The sequence below is a fragment of the Macrobrachium rosenbergii genome, chromosome 33 (genome assembly GCF_040412425.1).
Source record: "Macrobrachium rosenbergii isolate ZJJX-2024 chromosome 33, ASM4041242v1, whole genome shotgun sequence".
Classification (NCBI taxonomy): domain Eukaryota; kingdom Metazoa; phylum Arthropoda; class Malacostraca; order Decapoda; family Palaemonidae; genus Macrobrachium; species Macrobrachium rosenbergii.
The window spans coordinates 12550001-12572356 of NC_089773.1; the positions used below are offsets into that span (position 1 = coordinate 12550001).

General features: G+C 33.4%; 1 long non-coding RNA gene across 2 annotated transcripts in view; it reads left to right on the forward strand.

Annotated features, from left to right (window-relative positions):
- LOC136855934 (uncharacterized) overlaps positions 1-22356 on the forward strand; it is a 180182-nt gene that overhangs the window by 146942 nt on the left and 10884 nt on the right. Inside the window, exons 1-2 of one of the 2 annotated variants that reach the window (XR_010858181.1) lie at positions 8594-8608; positions 11874-12016. This is a non-coding gene — a long non-coding RNA (uncharacterized lncRNA). Of the gene's footprint in view, positions 1-8593; positions 8609-11873; positions 12017-22356 lie in introns of those variants that run through there. The other variant, XR_010858180.1, reaches the window with a different exon arrangement.

Here is a 22356-nt window from a genome sequence, read left to right on the forward strand (position 1 = left end):
GTATATAGGAACGTTCTCCCTCTTATTGTAATTCCTGTACATTTAATTCTTGATCCTCTCTCTCTCTCCTCTCTCTCTCTCTCTCTCTCTCTCTCTCTTCTCTCTCTCTCTCTCTCATCTTTATATATATATATATATATATATATATATATATATATATATATATATATATATATATGCATTTATGTATATGCATATATATATGTATATATTTCTCTCTCTCTCTCTCTCTCTCTCTCTCTCTCTCTCTCTCTCTCTCTCTCTCTCTCTCTCTCTCTCTCTCTCTCTCTAAGGTCTCTCTCTCTCTCTCTCTCCCCAGTTTAGCCATTTGGAAGTAGAGGTCGACAGCTTTCGATCCGAAGGATGAATTCAAAAGAGGGAGAAATTGGCTCAGGTGTGTGACATTCTGGCCGCGTCCCGTTGGGATTATAAACTGACATTCAGGATGTCGAGAGACCGAGAGAGAGAGAGAGAGAGAGAGAGAGTAGTGTACACAAGAACTTAACCAGAATAATCCCCCCCAAAAAATACCTCCTCAGAGCTTAGGACTCGACAGATCTATAGGCGGAGTGATATGTCTACAGCGAAGACAGTCCTCACGGAATTACCAGAGGGCAAATAATGGAGATGTACTCAGGGGAATGCTCCGTTTGCACGGGATTCTTTTAGCCGTCTTCGGATTATGGGAGTCAGGAAAGTAGGTAGACTAGTTAGATACAGAGAGATATGTGACTGAATTGAAGATACTTTTTATATATAATTTTTTTTTTTTTGAGGTTTTCCATATAAGAAAAAATTAATTTTTAGAAGGATGGAAAAATAAAGAGGTAGAATGAAAAGTAAGTGATAAATAAAAGTGATAAAAATTTGGCTAGGTACAGAGATATATGTGACTGAATTGAAGGGACCTTTTTTGTATATAGTTTTTTGGTGATTTGCAGTGTCAAAAAATATTAAGAAGGAAGATTTTTTTTTATGTATTTTTTCCATTATAAAAATAAATATTTAGAAGGGAGAGTAAATAGAGAGGTAGGCATAAAAAAGATATTTAAAGGTGATAGATGTTTGAAAAGAGATACCGAGTTATATGCTTCTAAATAGTTATGTTATGTTAAATAACTTTTTATTTTTTTAGTTTTTGTAGTATGCAATAGGTATTTTAGAAAATGATGAAATGATTATTTGAAGTTTGCAGTGGTTGTATTTTGCAATTAAAACACATATTTATGTATAATTTGCACATCTCTCTCTCTCTCTCTCTCTCTCTCTCTCTCTCTCTCTCTCTCTCTCTCTCTCTCTCTCTCTCTCTCTAAATATATATATATATATATATATATATATATATATATCTATATATATATATATATATATATATATATATATATATATGTGTGTGTGTGTGTGTGTTTGTGTATGTGTGTGTATGTGTACAGTCACTAATATTGTGAAAGTGTAGAAAAATTAGTGAAATGGCCATTGCATTTATGCACTCTTACACGCATACAAGCATACATAAATTCCTACACACATGCACATACACAAATACACACACACACACACATGCATATAATTTCCACTCAACATCACGGTCAGTCTCTCACAAGAGAACCGTTTTAGCGAGAACAAAGGAGGTAGCGAATTCTCGCTTTCAAATTCCAAAACATTCAATTAATGGCGAGGCGAGTCAAGGACCGTTCGCTCATCTCAGCTTTAAAACATTTCCCGGCTGCGAATTTCCGTGGCAATGGCGTAGTTGATACGTAATGATGTCAGTTCTCAATCCGTCTTGTGATTGGTTTTTTTTGGATTTTTAGGTTTCTGTAAAAGAAGCGTAAAGGAGAATTATTGTGCCGGCTTTGTCTGTCCGTCCGTACTTTATTCTGGCGGCATTTTTTTTTTGTCAGCATTTTTTTCTGTCCGCACTTTTTATTCTGTCTTTATTCTGTTTTTCTGTCAGCACTTTATTCCGTCCGCACTTTTTCTGTCAGCACTTTATTCTGTCAGCACTTTATTCTGTCAGCACGTTTTTCTGTCCGCACTTATTCTGTCCGCACGTTTTTCTGTCCGCATTTTTTTCTGTCCGCACTTTATTCTGTCCGCACTTTTCCTGTCCGCCCTCAGATCTTAAAAACTACTGAGGCTAGAGGGCTGCAAATTGGTATGTTGATCATCCACCCTCCAATCATCAATCATACCAAATTGCAGCCCCCTAGCCTCAGTCGTGTTTATCTAATTTAAGGTTTAAGTTAGCCATAATCGTCCTTCTAGCAACGATATAGGATATGCCACCACCGGGCCGTGGTTAAAGTTGTATTTCTGGATAATTTCGTTTTTTATGAGTAATTTATTTTTCTCGATGTTCAATATTTATTTTTGGATTTTTTCCTCATTCTTGAGCAGAACGTTATTCAATATTACTTAATTCAGTGGTGCTTAATAAATATTGAAAAGTATTATTTTTATAAATACGTATTCAATTATGCTAAATATTCAACGTAAATAAATTTTCTATTATAGTTTTTTTAGTTTGTATATCAATCATATATTCGTTCAGTGAATCTACATTGTATGATTTTGAACAGATACAATGTCTAAAAAATATCTAAAGAATTATGTGCCAAAATATAATATCTACTTCAAATTTAAAGCTAAAAATACACCTAAAGTAAGCAGGGGTTATTTGCTAAGAACCTCTCAATTAAACATTTTAATTCCCCAAGCCATAAAAAATATATATAAAGTAAATAAAACAGTGTTAATACTTGGAAGAACTCGTTGAGTTTTGATGAAAGCGCTCATTTCCACTTTAACCACCGAAAAAAAATATATATCTTTTTTTATATCGAGAGGGTTATGACGGGGCTATTTTATTGGGGTGGGGGGGTTGGGGGGTAGGAAGGGGGTTATGGCGGAGGAAACGCTGGGTAAAAGTCGAAGAGACTTTTTATGGAAATATCCAAAAAGTTGAAATGGAAGAAATCTTTCGCCAATTTCGATATGAAAAAAAAAAAAAAAATATCGAGAATGAAAGATTGTCAAATTTTTTTTTTTTTTCGAAAAAAAAAATTCTCCTTCCAGGATGAGTGATAATATATTTTTTTGGACTCTGAAAAGATTAGAATTCAGAGTTGATGAAGAAATGAATATTATTCAAGGCGTTTTTTGTCTGAGGAAATTGACAGAATGATTGTAGTATAGCTATTAGTAAGCGCTTTCTATCATCTATAAGTCTATATATCTATCTGTCTATCTATCTATCTATCTATCTATATCTAAAAGCTATTCTGTTCACTGGAAGCTCTGATTTCCTATTTGATTATATGATCACTATGAAGAGGAATAAAGGTGAAACTAATAATAATAATCATGATAATGATAGAATTATTATTTTTATTATTATTATTATTATTATTATTATTATTATTATTATTATTATTATTATTATTATTATTATTATTATTTTACTGATGGAGAAGCTTCCTTTGAACTTTACAATAGTAATAATAATAATAATAATAATAATAATGATAAAAGATAGCAACATAAAACCATAATAATAACAAAATAATGATAATAACAAAAGCATTATTAACAACAATATCCCGAACAACAGCAAAATTCGCCTGCGTAAAATAATAATACCATCCCAAACCCTATCTAGTGATGAAGACACTTCCTTAATTACCTGTCGACAAGGTCCTGGTAGCACGGAACAGGTAGTTAATTGACCCGTCACCGGTCTCTGTGCGCCAGCGTGTTCCCAGACCTGACAGAATCTCGGGTCAAAGGTCTCTATAATATCAGGTCAGGTTTCCAAATCTCGGGTTAGGTCTCTGACTTCACGCAGACATAGGTTGGAGTTTTGTAAAAGATTTTGTTAGTTTATGGTGTTTTTTTTTTATTTTCAAGCCCCTTTTTCAAAGGTCAACAGGTGTTTGAATGCTTAATTGTAAGGTGATAACACCTGTTTGTTACATTTTTATTTTTATAAGTTTTTTTTACAAAGGACTAACAGGTGTTTGATGGCTGAATTGTAAGGTGATAACACCTGTTTCTTACTTTTTTGTAGTATTAAATTTTTTTTACAAAGGCAGACAGGTGTTTAAAGGATTAATTAGTAAGGTGATAACACCTGTTTGTTACTTTTTTTTGTTTTATAATTTTTTTTTACAAGGGGCTAACAGGTGTTTAAAGATTTAAATTGTAAGGTGATAACACCTGTCTGTTATTTTTTTAGTTTTATCTTTTTTTTACAAAGGCCCGCAGATGTTTTAAAGATTAAATCGTAAGGGGATGACACCTGTACCTTTTGAAATGGTAAGTTTGGAATCTAAACTTAATTAAATTTTCTAAATGATTTCGGTAAGTTTGATTTTTAAGTGTTTCACTTGTGATGAACGGAAGTACAAAATATCAATTTTTGATGTATATAATCATCTCCTTAAAAATACTGCTTTGTTTCCCAAAACAAAGACTGCACTTTAAACTCTTGACTTCTTTACATCCCCCCCTGTTACTTTATGTTGTTCTCTTCAGTGTCTCTTTTACTTATCTGTCCAACACCTCAAACTAACATAAATAGGTTGAAAAAAAGTTCTTTGAAAAGATCACTTAGTGGTCCAATGTCCCTAAATCAGTTTTGTTTCAAGTCTAACATCTGATTTCAAACGAAGCCTATCAGACCTACCTTTGACAATTTAGAAGAGAATGCTTAACTTCCCAACTTCTCTAACTTTGTCAGGTTCCCTAGATTGACTCACAGATTGACTTCCAACTCCGGAACGAATCAATCGGGGCCACTCAGGAGCTACTTGGCCCACCGCCCCCCCCAAAAAAAAAGAATCGTTTCAAAATAGCCTCTTGAAATTCGTAACTCTCTCCTTCAGACGTTATATGTCCTCAGATAATGACAGCTATTGTGTTACATAACGCCATCCCTTTGGCGTAACTTATTTCATCATCTTCCTCTTCTTCTTCTTCTTATCCAGGTCGACGTCTGGGACGACGAGGCTGCGTTTCAATCTCAATAAGGAAAGAGGGTTCTCTACGTAATGGGTCGACCGAAGTCTCCCTCCATTTTTTTTTTTTTTTTTTTTTTTTTTTTTTTTTGTCTCCCAAAAAAATGAGATTTCGTAAGCGACTCAATTTTTAGGGGCACGCACGAATCTGGGGAGGTTTTTTCGTGATGGGGTTTCTCTCTCTCTCTCTCTCTCTCTCTCTCTCTCTCTCTCTCTCTCTCTCTCTCTCTCTCTCTCTCTTGTCTAGAAAGTGGTTTGTTCTCATTGTTTATTAAAATCTCTCTCTCTCTCGTCTAGAAAGTGGTTTCTAGAAAGTGGTTTGTTCTCATTGCATTAAAAATCTCTCTCTCTCTCTCTCTCTCTCTCTCTCTCTCTCTCTCTCTCTCTCTCTCTCTCTCTCTCTCTCCAGAGAAGTAGTTTGCTCACATTTTGTATATGATTCTCTCTCTCTCTCTAAATATATATATATATATATATATATATATATATATATATATATATATATATATATGTGTGTGTGTGTGTGTGTGTGTGTGTGTGTGTGTGTGTGTGTGTCTGTGTGTGCATGAGAGAGAGAGAGAGAGAGAAAGAGAACTACGTTTGTGATCATGTGCATTGCACGTCAATAACCAACAAAAAAATTTCCCATATATAGCAGATTAAATTCACCTCATGCAACCTTTACCAATCACAACAAATTTATCAAAACTTCATAAATAACTGAATAAAAATTCTTCGTAGAAACCAAAACATCACAGTATTCCAAGAATAGTGAAACATGGCGTGTCCACCCCGTAGAGTTTCCACTCGTTCTCTCGCCTCCACGAATCTACTGAGAAAAAAACGTTCGCAGTGTTGACATGCCATATTTGAACGTTGGACAAACGTTCGTGACGTTACATAGGAAAGGCACTCGACGTTCACGGGGGCCGTTCATCCAATTTAGCGAATGTAAACACTGGAAAAGTGAGAGAGAGAGTGTTTGTTCCCCAAACAGGGAGGGATAGGTTTTGGTATGTACTGTAGGTTACGTGGATGTTGCGTTGAGGAATAATAATGGATAATTAATAATAATAATAATAATAATGATAATAATAATAATAATAATAATAATAATAATAATAATAATAATAATAATAATAAGAGTTTAACAGGTTATATATACACACATAACATTCCACTAACCCTCTATGCTATAACCCACAATCATAACACCTTATTGTTTTACATAATCACAACGCCCTCACACAACCAGCAAACTGTACTGTTATTAAACGTTATTTAATGTTATTACAACACCCGGAGAGCCGTTATGAAGACGTTAGTCACCTCTAGCAAAACCTTTGAGACTCGAGACTTCTCTAAATCAGCGCTTATGAAGCCGAGAAAGTAGACGGCGCTCTTACGAAAACAATTAGGAGACGATTTACATAGGCCGTTAAGGACCTGGTACAAGGACCTAGATTCCCTTGTTCCTTGGTACAAGAAGAAGAAGGAGAAGAAGAAGAAGAGGGAGGAGGAGAAGAAGACGTAGAAGGAGCTGAAGAAGGAGAAGAAGTAGAAGAAGATGGGGTTAATGGTTGTTTTATCATCAGTAACGAGGAAGTTTTTAAGGCATTTCACGGCTCTATAGTGATATTTAAAAGGAGGAAAGGTGGACACACACACACACACACACACACACACACACACACACATATATATATATATATATATATATATATATATATATATATATATATATATATATATATATATATATATATATATATATATATATATCTTTCAACTAATACTATTATCTCTCAATTCTTCCTTCGTATAGAACCATTACTGATGATAAAACTAACATTAACCCCAGCCCTTTCTTCTCCTCCTCCTCCTCCTCCTCCTCCTCCTCCCCCTCTTCTTCTTGTACCAAAACACAAGGGAACCTAGGTCCTTGTACCAGGTCCTTAACGGCCTATGTAAATCGTCTCCTAATTGCTTTCGTAAGAACATCGTCTACTTTCTCGGCCTCATTAGCGCTGATGGAGAGAAGTCTCGCGTCTCAAAGGTTTTGCTAGAGGTGACTAACGTCTTCATAACGGCTCTCCGGGTGTTGTAATAACATTAAATAACGTTTAATAACAGTACAGTCTGCTAGGTTATGTGAAGAGGTTGTGGGGTGTGTAAAATAATAAGGTGCTATGATTTTAGTTCGTAGCTCAGGGAGTAAGTGGAATGTGTGTGTGGGTGAGAGAGAGAGAGAGAGAGAGAGAACGTACGTTGCCGTCGATGTTTAGTTGAAACCCAAACTCAGACGTTCACTGATTGTACCTGGTGTAAAGTAGACTGTCGTGGGTCGTAGCAGTGGTGTAAATATACACAGGATTAGGAGGCGTGCTGTAAACAAAAATACTTTCTGGAAAAAGTGTATATTTGTACCTGATGCTTAGTCGACTGTCATGGGTCGTAGCTAGGTTGGAAAAAGGAAGTTTACCTTGAAATACATGATACGGGAGAATTTGAATCATCTAGGTACACCAATTGAAAAAGAAATGTTTATCATACAAATATACAAAAACATTTTAAAAAATATTAATTAGACTCATTTCAAAACGAACTGCGTTCCCAAGATAACATATATATATATATATATATATAATATATATATATATATATATATATATATATATATATATATATATATATATATATATATATATATATATATATATATATATATATTCTCATTTTTTATATATTTATTTATATCAATATTTTCTTTTTTTACCATTCCTAAATGTTTTCAGAACGAAACATTTATTTTCCTTATTATTCTTTTTTGATAGTTTCCTTCAAAATTTAAAAACAAAATTGCAACATGCATTTCCACTTGGGGACATTTTAAACTTTTCCTTTTGAACACAGAATTGAAAAAAAACTATCATCAATATTTTTTCACTTTCTGATGCTGAAGGCAAAATTATTTCTTTTCCTGAATCATAAAATTTTTTTTATCTGTTTATTTTACGTGGTAAATCAGTGGTTGATATTTTTTCAGGTTTCATTTTTTTTTTTTCAAAATTCTTTAGATTCGTCTACTGTACTTCCTAATAGTAATATTAGCTGTTAGATAGTAATATATATTTAATAAATAGTAGTTTCAAATAGTAATATTAATGAATAAATAGCGTAATAATGACATACAATATAATACTAAATCACACAAACTTCTTAATTTATGATGCACCATGAAAGTTTTACCATTATTGAAGAGATTTTGAATAATTTTGTATTATCCACCTTATTCATTTTGTATGTCATTCATGACCTTTCAAGCTTTCATTATTAATCACTTATCATTTACAATTCCAATTTACAATAATGATAAAACTGGTAATAAAGAAATTGCATGGGTAAGATCAAGCAAAAGTGAAGACACTTTGCTTGTTACCAGATAGCCTTGCGTCCCAACAGTCTGAGAAGCAACACAAACTCTCCTTTCTTGTGTTGTGTCTCAGTTTCCCTGTCCTTGAACTTGTAGGTACCAGGAATCAGATGTTTTAAATTCCGTACGTGACCTGGACATCATAACAACTGGCTGGGTAAGAAAAAGCATTGTTTTCATATTCCCGTGAATATTTGTAAATATTGACTTGGATTCTAAATGGGTTAGTCATTATATTTTCTCTCTCTCTGAAATGAGCTAATGCGTTTTGTCGTTCTTTCCGAGATAATGTTGTTTTATATTGATTTTTTTGTGTCTTGTAACTTCTTGGTCGTTTTCTCTCTCTCTCTCTCTCTCTCTCTCTCTCTCTCTCTCTCTCTCTCTCTTTTAAATATGCCCGTGTATTTTGTCTTTCTTGTCGAAATAACGTTTGTCTTTTATAACAATTTTAATTTGAGGTATTGCTTCCTATCCATATTCACAATTCAGACAGTCACCGCTCTCTCTCTCTCTCTCTCTTTTAAATATGCCCGTGTATTTTGTCTTTCTTGTCGAAATAACGTTTGTCTTTTATAACAATTTTAATTTGAGGTATTGCTTCCTATCCATATTCACAATTCAGAGTCAGTTCTCTCTCTCTCTCTCTCTCTCTCTCTCTCTCTCTCTCTCTCTCTCTCTCTCTCTCTCTCTCTCATATGACCATAAAAAAAGCAGACCATTTGCTCAAACCATCGAAAGTTTAGACACCATCCCACACAGACAAGGGACAAGTTTACGCAAGCTAGGGTCAGCTGCAAAATAGATTAGTGGTGGGGAATGACAGTATTATACTTTGTCATCTTTCAAGAATGTGGAACTACGTGGTATAGAAATTTAATATTCTTTGTGTTCTATTCGTGATGGGTTGGGGAAGTAAGTTGAATAGAGTATTGTGCTTTTTTTCATGTTGCTGGGGAAAGTTTTGTATATATATAATTCGGCCGGATTTGGTGGTTTTAAAAATTGAGCTTTGGTGAGAGTTTTATGTATATTGATGAAGAGGACAAGCCTCTTGAAGAGTAAGTATTATTTTTAAGTAATGTATGTATATATATATATATATATATATATATATATATATATATATATATATATATATATATATATATATATATTTCAATGTATAGGCATAAATCACAATGTTTATATAACATAGAGGAAGACAGATAAATGTAAGGTACATAGAGAGAGAGAGAAAGAGAGAGAGAGAGAGAGAGAGAGCCCATGATATTAAAGATAATATCTCTTTCCTCTCGCTTCTATATAACATGACTCTCTCTCTCTCTCTCTCTCTCTCTCTCTCTCTCTCTCTCTCTCTCTCTCTCTCTCTCTCTCGGTCGAGAGGCAGATTGAATCTCCAGCGAAAATTTCAATATACTTTCTCCTTTGAGGCGACGTGGAAAGCTGTCCAATTTATCAGAGGCATCTTCAAAGTCTGGTTGATATTGCTGGCGGGGGAAACTGATTTGATATGTATAAATAGACGCGGGAGTTTGTATAGTACGTGTGTGTGTTTGTGTTTGTATGTATGTATGTATATATATACATGTATGTATATGTATATATATATATATATATATATATATATATGTATATATATATATATATATATATATATATATATATATGATCATGAAGCTACAAATATCGCTTAATATCAAATCCACGCTACCTCGGGAATATCCCCGATGGGGAATTATCACCGAAGGGGAATTTATAAGTGGTATAAGTTAACGCCGAGTCTGGTACTTTATTTACCCGTCGAGAGCGGGGAAATTGTGCTTAGCTCGCGCTGGATGCACGTCTGTGTCGTGGGATCGAGACTCGGCAGTGCCCGTCCATTTATCACTTATAAATTCCCCTTCGGTGATAATTCCCCATCGGGGATATTCCAGAGGTAGCGGATTTGATATTAAGCGATATTTGTAGCTTCATGATCGTATAAAAATCACGGTGTGATAAAAAAAATGTCATATATATATATATATATATATATATATATATATATATATATATATATATATATATATATATATATATATATATATATATATATATATATATATATATATATATATATATATTTTTATATGTGTGTATTTATGTATATATATGTGTATGTATGTATATATAGTCTCTCTCTCTCTCTCTCTCTCTCTCTCTCTCTCTCTCTCTCTCTCTCTCTCTCTAAGCTGTCACCCAGTCAGCAAGATTTCTCTAATACGTCCTGGATTCTCTCTCTCTCTCTCTCTCTCTCTCTCTCTCTCTCTCTCTTCTCTCTCTCCTCTAAGCTGTCACCCGGTCAGCGGTCAGTGAAAATTTGAGAGTATACACAATTTCTCTATCATTCTATCTGTAAGTCCTAACTCAATATGTGAGTATCACAAGAAATATGGATTAGTTTCTCTCTCTCCCTCACTCTATACGTCTAATCAACTAAGTTGAGTACACAGACTGACTCCTCTCTCTCTCTCTCTCTCTCTCTCTCTCTCTCTCTCTCTCTCTCTCTCTCTCTCTCTCCTCAGGCCCGATCAAAACCTATGGAAACATCGCGGAAACATTTTGATTCGGCCGACAGCACGTTTCGCCCGGAGGCTCTCGGAAAAGTCCGGCTCGGGAAACTTTCTCTTTTCCTTTCAAAGGATTTTCGTTTTCTCTTTGGATATATTTCCTTGTCATTGGGCGCAGGTTTCTTTTTTTATTTTTTCTATTTGAAGGGGATGAAAAATAAATGCGCAGGATTGGAAGGATTTGTGCAATGGTAGCCAGTCAGAGTGTAGATATTTTTTTGATTAGGTGTGATGGGATGTGTATTTAATAAACTTACAAACACAAATATATATATATATACATATATATATATATATATATATATATATATATATATATATATATATATATATATATATATATATATATTCCTTTCAGTTTTATTCAAGATTAGAATAACTGACCTTATGGAAACAAGTTACAAACTCACCCATTAAATTCTTCCGCCCAACCAAACATTCATTTCTTAGGTCAAGAATAGCCATTGTTGTTTTTCAGACAAAAATAATTTAGAGAGATAATTATTTCGTATATTTCATATATTATATGGAAATCAAGATTATACCTTTACTCAGAAACTGACAACCAAAGTGGATTATATATATATATATATATATATATATATATATATATATATATATATATATATATATATATAAATCTACTTAGAGTATACTTTTACCCAGAAACTAACCACAAAAAACCAAAATATAATATATATATATATATATATATATATATATATATATATATATATATATATATATATATATATATATATATATATATATATATATTTATATATATATATATATATTTTATATTCTTTGCAGGAATCTACATCCCCAAAAAGAAAGTATTTGGGGAAATCTCGTTAAATCTTCCTTCAAGCAAAACCAAGTTTGGACCCAAAAAAGTTCGGGAAACAAGTTTCCGAGCTTTTGGGGATCTGCGGAGCATAAGAAATACGAATGAGGTAAGGGGGTCTTTTGTGGCTTCCTACTTTTCTTAAAAAGCTTTATTTTTGTATTTAAGGAATAATTGAAATTTTTTTAAAGGTTGTTTTATAAGTGTATACAATATGTAATATATTTATTTATAGGTTGTTAGTGAGTTTTTCCATAAATATAAAATACGTTTTTTCATATACATGCATATATATATATATATATATATATATATATATATATATATATATATATATATATATATATATATATATATATATATATATATATATATATATATATATATATATATATATATTTGTGTGTGTTTGTGTAAATAAACATACTCACAAACATTCAGAAAAATTACAAGACCACACACTTATACAAAACTCACGAATTTTAGCAAAATGGCCCCTAGTCTCGCCCCCCTGCCCCGCCCTGCCCCCACAAAAAAACCCTCTTTCAACTTTCTCCCAAAATAAAATATTAAAAAAGAAGAAAATAAACCTTTAAAAATCAGGAAGAGAGAGAGAGAGAGAGAGAGAGAGAGAGAGAGAGAGAGAGAGAGAGAGAGAGAGAGAGAGAGAGAGAACTTGAAAAGAAATCCATGAGGATAACACAAACATAAATTTCTCCTGAAGACCTGAGGTTCGAACCGCCTTGGGCAAAGAGAGAGACAAATGGAAGCAGAGTTCAAGAAATTGTGATGTTGCAAAGCTCCTTCGGTTTCGAGATCTTCAAGGAATTCAGGGTTTTATTTGCTATGTAATTTTAATCTTGTTTTGTACTTTTATGAGGTTTGTGGTGTATAATGCTGCGATTGTTGAGGCGATGCTTGTTCTTATATTTGTGGCTTTGGTTTCGTGGTTCAGAGTGGGAAATCATTTTAGAGTTTTTGGAGGTATGATGTTGATAATTTATATGTATAGATATGTAATATACATGTGTATAAATGTACATATATATGTGTGTGTGTTTGCTTTTATTTAGATAACTCTGATGACATAATTTTGCAATTACAACACTTAGCCTGTTTATTTGAATTTTCGTTTATCCTTAGAGAGAGAGAGAGAGAGAGAGAGAGAGAGAGAGAGAGAGAGAGAGAGAGAGAGAAACCTCTCATTCAGCAAAGATACTGAAACTCTCTATTTCTTCACTTTTATTTCGGCTGTTACATTATTGCCTGATTTATGTCAACTTTCTCTCTCTCTCTCTCTCTCTCTCTCTCTCTCTCTCTCTCTCTCTCTCTCTCTCTCTCTCTCTCTCTCTCTCTCTCTCTCTCCTTTTGTTCGGCGTCTTTTCATGTCGTAATCCCGCATTGCCACACAAAGCCTCTTTCCAAGAGGTTCCCTTTCCTCTTCCTCTCGGAAAGAAGAAGATGAAGAAGAGGAAGTCCACCAGAAGACCTTCAAGAGGACTTCATTTTCTCTCTCTCTCTCTCTCTCTCTCTCTCTCTCTCTCTCTCTCTCTCTCACATTTATTTTCTGTCACTGGGCTGGGTTCCAATTTCTGTGAAGAGAGAGAGAGAGAGAGAGAGAGTTCTAATAGTCTTGAACATTAAACCTCTTAATAAACAGTCAAATTAATAATACATAATACTTACAACAGAGAGAGAGAAAGAGAGAGAGCCCTAATTTTTCCAGATTCATTATACTATAACAGAGAGAGAGAGAGAGAGAGAGAGAGAGGCTTTATTCAGATAGCCCTGTCCTCATTTTTCAGCTAATTACCATTTTAACAATACACGATTCTTCCAGGCAATTAGGATTGAAATACGCCCCAAATAAATATATATATTCAAACTGAACATTTAAGATTATAATGATGCGAGGTCAAAGTCTTCATTGTATTCGTAATTACGTCCTAATGAAGCTTCGTTACAATGACTCGAGTCTGCTAATTGCTTGAATGTCATTTTGGAGAGCCCGGATGATTTCTGCTCTCATTTATTCATGATGTAATCAGTAATTAATCAGTAATTACCTGAAGTTGGCTGGGAGTTTAATATTCCCAGTTATGATGTAATGTTGCTTTTTTTTTTATAAATGAGAATTTAAGTATAATTGACGTAAAGTTCATCTTCTGAATAATAATAATAATAATAATAATAATAATAATAATAATAATAATAATAATAATATTATTATTATTAATAATTATTATTATTATTATTATTATTATTATTATTATTATTATTATTATTATCATTATTATTATTATTATTATTATTATTATTATTATTATTATTATTATTATTATTATTATTATTATTATCCAACACTAACCCTCTTTTGGCTGATACGAATCAAGCATATTGTCTCTCATAATTCAATGTGCTCTTGTTGACTTAAGCAGTGAATTATACACCTGGATCTTATACGACAGTTGTGGGTCGCAGCTAAGAGAGAGAGAGAGAGAGAGAGAGAGAGCCCATTGACCCTTCAAAATGTATACCTCTCTCTTTCTCTCTCTATGTCTTTCTCTCATTTTCCCCTGATTGTGACTGTAGTCATCTCTCTCTCTCTCTCTCTCTCTCTCTCTCTCTCTCTCTCTCTCTCTCTCTCTCTCTCTCTCTCTCTCTCTTAATCACCCATAAACACATTGTTCCTTTGACTGTGACTGCAGTTGCCTCATTCAAGTCTCTCTCTCTCTCTCTCTCTCTCTCTCTCTCTCTCTCTCTCTCTCTCTCTCTCTCTCTCTCTCTCTTAATCACCCATAAACACATTGTTCCTATGATTGTGACTGCAGTTACCTCAGTCAAGTCTCTCTCTCTCTCTCTCTCTCTCTCTCTCTCTCTCTCTCTCTCTCTCTCTCTCTCTCTCTCTCTCTCAATCACCCATAAACTCATTGTTCCTTTGACTGTGACTGCAGTTGCCTCATTCAAGTCTCTCTCTCTCTCTCTCTCTCTCTCTCTCTCTCTCTCTCTCTCTCTCTCTCTCTCTCTCTCTCATTGTTCCCCTAATTGCGTCTACAGTGACTTCCTTACCCAATCTACCTCTCAATTTCTCTCAGAAACTTTGCATCCTTTAAAAATAAAAAAAAGGGAAAAATATTTAACATGCAACCCTTTTTCTCTCCAACCAACCCTAAAACTCAACTTCCGCAGTTACCCCGCGTCACTCATCAACCATTTCGAATTACTTCTCCCACACTTAACTCCATTTTTCACCCATTTCCCGCCCAATTCGAACGGACTCGGAATTGGCATTTGGTAAAAATCGCAATCCCGCCCCATTTACGAGGGCATAAAGTGTTGCCAGAATCCATAAAATGAGATGGACTGGTGATATTGGGAGGATTTTCTTCTTCTTCTTCTTCTTCTTCTTCTTCTTTTCTTCTTCTTCTTCTTCTTCAGAGAGTGAGGCGTTATTTTTGCGTTCTTTTTTGGGGGGATTGAATTGGTCAGTTTGGCAGCTAGGATGTTTTTTTTTTTTTTTTTTGGTCGTGGTGTTATTATTTTGGTTTTGTTGATGGTTGTATATCATTGCTTTCGTTTTGACTTTGCTGTTTGGTATTAGATTAATTCTGTATTATCTGAAGACATGGGTTGTCTTTCACATTTTATTATCAATTCCCTTTCTCTCTCTCTCTTTCTCTCTCTCTCTATTTCTATATATATATTATATATATATATATATATATATATATATATATATATATATATATATATATATATATATATATATATATATATATATATATATATATATATGTGTATAATATATATGTGTATATGTATATGTATATATATATATATATATATATATATATATATATATATATATATATATTTATGTTTGTTTGTTTGTGCATGTATATGTGTGTGCACACGCGTGTTGAGTTAGAACAGTTATGCTGGCATGTTTAACAAGCATTCAGTCAATCAACAACCAGTAAGCTAAAAGAATGTACAAATACCCTGGTGAATATTACCAAACATTCATCTAGCATCAATTAAAAAAATATCAGTGATTTCCTTTGAGTAAGTTTCTACGTGATTATTTTTGTCTCTCGGTACAACAGATTATACCACCCCTCTCGAATGTTATATGTTATATCACAGCACATCAAACAACTGGAAAGCTGGACGAAAATGAAATATAGATTCCCTCAACATCCCCGGCCAAACCGTCGATTTAAAAACGATCGCGAACTATTCTCATTCTGACCATTTGTATCAAAAGCAGTTGGGGGTGGGGGGAGACTGTCAGTGTTTGTGTTAATGGCACCATTGCTCACAAAGTTACGCCCGGCAGAAATGTTCGATAATTTCCAAATGCGAATTTTCATGGGGGAATAAGTGAAACTAATTTATGAACGCTGCCATTTTTTTTTTTTTTTTTGCCTGCGTCCAAAATGCTGTATTGTTTTCCGAAATCACGATGGCCGTTTGTCGCGGTCTCGATTTCCGAGAGTGGTACGTCATTATATTCGGCGTGATTTTTCTGAACGATTTGATGCGGGCTGCGCAGTTTTGTAAATAGGTATGAATTTATATATTTTTTTATCCCCTAAATAGCCCCATGTGGTTGTATGTTACAGTATTTCTTCTATTTTTTATTTTCTTTTGTTATCTATCTGAAGACACGAAGGTGATAGTCTTATTTTGGTTCTTGTGAGTTAAAATGTGGAAGTTATTGATAGTGATGACATTTGGGACCATTTTTTTTTCTTTATGAGAAATAGTCATATTTCCTGTGTGGTTTCATTCTCCTTTTTAGCTGTTTCGTTTCTTCATCTCTCTCTCTTTGTACAATTCCATAATTATAACAGAAAGAGAGAGAGAGAGAGAGAGAGAGAGAGAGAGAGAGAGAGGGGAGAGAGGCAGAGAGAGTATGCATATTTATTTGTCTAATTCTATCTTTTTATATTTGTACAAGAGGAAAGGGTGTATGATAACTACGAAAGAGAACACAGAGAGAGAGAGAGAGAGTATAAAGTGAAAATTTACATATTTTGATTTATATTTGTAACTATTTATATCTATCTTTATTTATACAGAGAAAGGGTGTATGATAACTACGGAGAAAAGAGAGAGAGAGAGAGAGAGAGAGAGAGAGAGAGAGAGAGAGAGAGAGAGAGAGAGAGAGACATAAAATCTTTTGATAAAAGGATGCATATATTTATTCATGTTTATATATGTTTATATTTGTACAAGAGAAAGGAGTGTATGATAACTACAAGATAGAGAGAGAGAGAGAGAGAGAGAGAGAGAGAGAGAGAGAGAGACCGACCCAAGGCAATACCTCATCCCCAGTAACAATAAACCAATTTAAAAATGGAATTCTTCCAAACTCCACAAATCAGCTTTATTCCATTAACTTGTCCAAACCCTAATTCCAAAAGAAAGTGAAATATTGGCCCCCCCACGTCTTCCGGGTGAAAGAGGCAAAAAAAAAAAAAGAAAGCACGCTTTCTTTCAAGCTTTCGGAGCGTAATGGACTGTGCTGGCATTTGCAATAATGCTTTTAATGCAATTCAATTGTTCTTTGTTCTCCCAATGGTGGTTGTGTAACGCTTGGTAGAATCGTTGAATTAAGGTTGAGTTTTGAAATGGGGACTGTGGTGTGTTACGTTGAATGTAGGTAAAGGAAAGAATAATAATAATAATAATAATAATAATAATAATAATAATAATAATAATAATAATAGTTATTATTATTGTTATTATTATTATTATTATTATTATTATTATTATTATTATATGGCCTGGAAATTTCATTATTAGTTAAAATTATTATTATTATTATTAATTATAATATATGGCCTGGAAATTTCAATGGTATAACATCTCCAAATTCTGGTCTAAAATTCATATAATAATAATAATAATAACAACAATAATAATAATAATAATAATAATAATAACACCAAATTTACATAGCTCCATCAGGTTACCCTGTAAAGCAATATACATCCCCCCTGTCCTATCAAAGCAACACTGTTAAATAACGCACCAGCGTCGAGAAAAACCCGAATGGATTTGCATACGTTTATTTTACAAAGAAATTAATCATTGTTTGCAACAGTCTATTGAATGCTGGCAACGTCTGTTGGTTTAATCATTGTTTTAAACACTTGAAATAAACCTTTTTGTTTACTTTTTTTAGGAGTTGATTTTAACAGGTTTTGTTTGGTGGGGGTTATGAGGAAGTAATTGATATAACTGGTGGAAATTGCTACAGAATTATCTCATGTTTGATACGTGTAAAGGACTGGTAATTTTTCTTTTTCTGTTTACTTTCGTGAGTTTGGGTAAATTAAAGTATTTATTTAGCTGTTTATATTTAATGGCATTGATAAAAATATAATATTAATAATATATTAATTAATTTACTTTAATCTTTCATTGGGTTATGTATAAAATTTTTCATTTTTAAGGATGCCAGGAATTTAATATTACTCCTTTTTGCCAGCACTATTAAGAAAATGGCATATCTAAATTTAAAGAAAAATAAGCATAGGATGCCTCAAAAATATCAATTAGGATATTTATTTATATTGAGTAAGAATTATATTAACAAAGATGCCACCGTTACCCCTCAGTCACACCATCGCAAAGAAAACGCCACACAAAGAAAATGGGAGTCTCGGTTGCCCCTAAAGAGTTAATTAGAAAATTTAAGAGCGAGTAATGTTTAGCTACCGGACCACTAACTCCTCCTCCCCCCTCCCCCTCCAACGCTTTCTCTCACTTTCTCTCGCTTTCTCGCGGCTCTCACTTTCTCATCTTCTCTTTTTCGGGGTCCATTTCCTTCCGGCCAGGTTGCTCTTTGGCAATTTAGAGCTTTCATTAAGTGCATGAGTGTGGAAAATTATGTTTCAGGCGGTTACCAAAGGACTGGAATAATGTTCCAGAGGTTTTTTTTTTCTTTCTTTTTTTCTTTCTTTTTTTAATTCCAAAATTCTCATGGCTTAAGAGCAGCTATGGAGTTGTGGTGTATGTGATAGGGTTTGTCCATTTGCGAGGTAGAAAGGATGTATGTTATTTTATACATTGTATAAATATATATATATATATATATATATATATTGTATATATATATATATATATATATATATATATATATATATATATATATATATATATATATATATATATATATATATATATATATATATATATATATATCAGTTCCCAGCAGAATATCGATCCTAAAAATAGGGAATATCTGTTCCGCCACTCATCTTAAGCATACCTCGTCATTTGCAGAGAGAGAGTGAAACGAAATATCAAAGGGATTCCGATAAAACTGAAGCCATTAAAATCCATTTTACCGAGTTTTTTTAAATTGGTCGCAGATAACGGGCACCCGTAATTAGACCAATTAAGAACCGTCAATGGATTTTTTGTTTTTCGAGGCATTTTTTTGTATTGTCAATTTTTTTTTTTGGGGATGAGGCGGGGTTGGCTTGATGGAGATAATTTGCATCTTTCAGTATTGGTTTTTTATTTTTCATCATTCGCTTTTCTCTCTCTCTCTCTCTCTCTCTCTCTCTCTCTCTCTCTCTCTCTCTCTCTCTCTCTCTCTATCAGATATTAAATATGTATATAGACCATATATATATATATATATATATATATATATATATATATATATATATATATATATATATATATATACATATATATATATATAGAGAGAGAGAGAGAGAGAGAGAGAGAGATTTGTATGATTCAATACAATATAAAAAAATTTTATAACATGTGATCTTAATTCAAACCACCATAGTTTGTATAGCATATTAAAGAGAGAGAGAGAGAGAGAGAGAGAGAGAGAGAGAGAGAGAGAGAGAGAGACAGTCTGCATGACTCCATGTAGTACAGAGCTAATTAAGGCTAATTGCTCCCTTCAAGCTGGTTGTAATTAACGAGATATATGCCTTAATTAATGCCTACTTGGTGGCATCCTTTATTAATAAACTCTTATGGCGATTCTTAATATTATTAATATATCTCAACTATCAAACATCCTCTCAATTTCTTCCTGGTTAAATTTAATGATTTTTCACTAATTTTAGTTTTCTGTAAAAGAAAACTATTGTGCCGGCTTTGTCTGTCCGTCCGCACTTTTTCTGTCCGCCCTCAGATCTCGAAAACTACTGAGGCTAGAGGGCTGCAAATTGGTATGTTGATCATCCACCCACCAGTCATCAAACATATCAAATTGTAGCCCTCTAGCCTCAGTAGTTTTCATTTTATTTAAGGTTAAAGTTAGCCATAATCGTGCTTTTGGCAACGATATAGGCCAGGCCACCACCGGGGCGTGGTTAAAGTTTCCTGGACCCCGGCTCATACAGCATTATACCAGGACCAACTAAAGATGGATCTATTTTCGGTGGCCTTGATTATTATACGCTGTACAGAAAACTCGATTTGTTTATGTTCATGCCTTGCTTAGGCCTGAGATAAATAAACCATTTGGACTGTTCATTTATTGAGTTTATAGTTATTAAAAATATTTAATTAATCCTTCCACTGAAGAATGAGTTGTTCCCTTTGCCATAGAAAGACGGCCCTTAATGATCTGAGACTTAATTGTGCTTTTTCAGTTGTCTAATGAAACACGTGATTAATCCTCTCTCTCTCTCTCTCTCTCTCGTGGTTTTCTCTCTCTCTCTCTCTCTCTCTCTCTCTCTCTCTCTCTCTCTCTCTCTCTCTCTCTCCTTCGACGTTTTAAATTATGTGAACTTGGTGGTCTCTCTCTCTCTCTCTCTCTCTCTCTCTCTCTCTCTCTCTCTCTCTCTCTCTCTCTCTCTCTCTCTCTCTCTTATACACAAAGCGAGGCAAATTATTTTCGAAAAACAGTAAAATTAAATTTTTCTGTCATAGATATACTTGACATGTTATATTCCACTCACCATAAAACTAAAGCTTTTGAGAGGGAGAGAGAGAGAGAGAGAGAGAGAGAGAGAGAGGGTTAATGAAAAGACGGGTCTCCTCAGGGGTTAATCTTCCTTCCTCCTAGTTGAGAATGCGGCCCAGACGGAAATCAAACGGGAAATAATTAACTTTGTAGGGTTGAGAGGCATAATTAAGACCCCAAAATGAAAAGGGACGCTTATTAGAGGCTCTCAAATTGGGAGGAACATTTTTAGCCGCCCGAAAATCTCTTCTGTTCAGGGTGTTCTCCGCGCCTTGATCGAAATTTGGGCAGTTGCTGAATGCTGTGAATAATTCAGTTGGAGCTTTGTTATTCTTCTGTAGGATTAATTAGGTAGTTTATGGTGCCAATAACCTTATGGTTTCGTAATTAATTCTATGGCAGTCAATACGATTTTTGATGCTCATTTATATATATATATATATATATATATATATATATATATATATATATATATATATATATATATATATATATATATATATATATTTATATATATATATATATATATATACATATATATAATTTAGTTGCAGTTTTCTTACTCTTTTGTATATTTTTAATTAGATATTTTATGGTTCCAATGACTTTATGGCTTCGTAACTGATTCTAAGGCAGTCAATACGATTATATATATATCTATATATATATATATATATATATATATATATATATATATATATATATATATATATATATATATATATATATATATATTAGATATATTGTGTGTGTGTGTTTGTAAGATAATGTGTACGCATGCTCTAACAGCGAGTCACAAAGAGCTGCTTTGTAAGAGCGCATAACAGTCCAGACCAATTCTTGTATTTTACTCCTTCCTCGTCCCAAACTTTACTTCCCTTTATTTTTCCTTTTACTGTTTCATAAACGCTTCACTCTAGTTTAATTCCACCCTTACGAAACGTATTTCCGCTTATTAAGTTATCCTTTGTAACAGCCCATTAGATAAAGAACCTTCCTGAAAGACAGAGGGGTGGTTGAATTCGGCTATAAAACAGGAACTGCAAGAACGAAAGTTATAATCGTCATTGAACGTTACTGTTATGTCTGTTGAACAAGAAACTTTTAGTCTTGGGGTCTAAAATATCGCCGGTCGTAAAAGCTTAATACCAGGGGTGCGTTTGAACGCGACTGGAAAGTTTTCGTTTTACTGAGAAGAAAATGAGGGTATTCTCTTCAAAGGCTATTTTTGTTGGGGCCGGGGGAAGGGGGCCTAGATATGCATGTATTTTTAAAATTTTATATTTTATGGCTTTGTGTTTGAAGACGATATGATTTTGAAAGGATATACACACACGCATTTATTATTTTTGAGTTTTTGCTTAGCTTAAAGAGTATATATTTTTGGTTTATTAGGCAAAATTTTACTCACCTGTTTAAAGATTTATATAGTTTTTGGGCATGATATATTATATATATATATATATATATATATATATATATATATATATATATATATA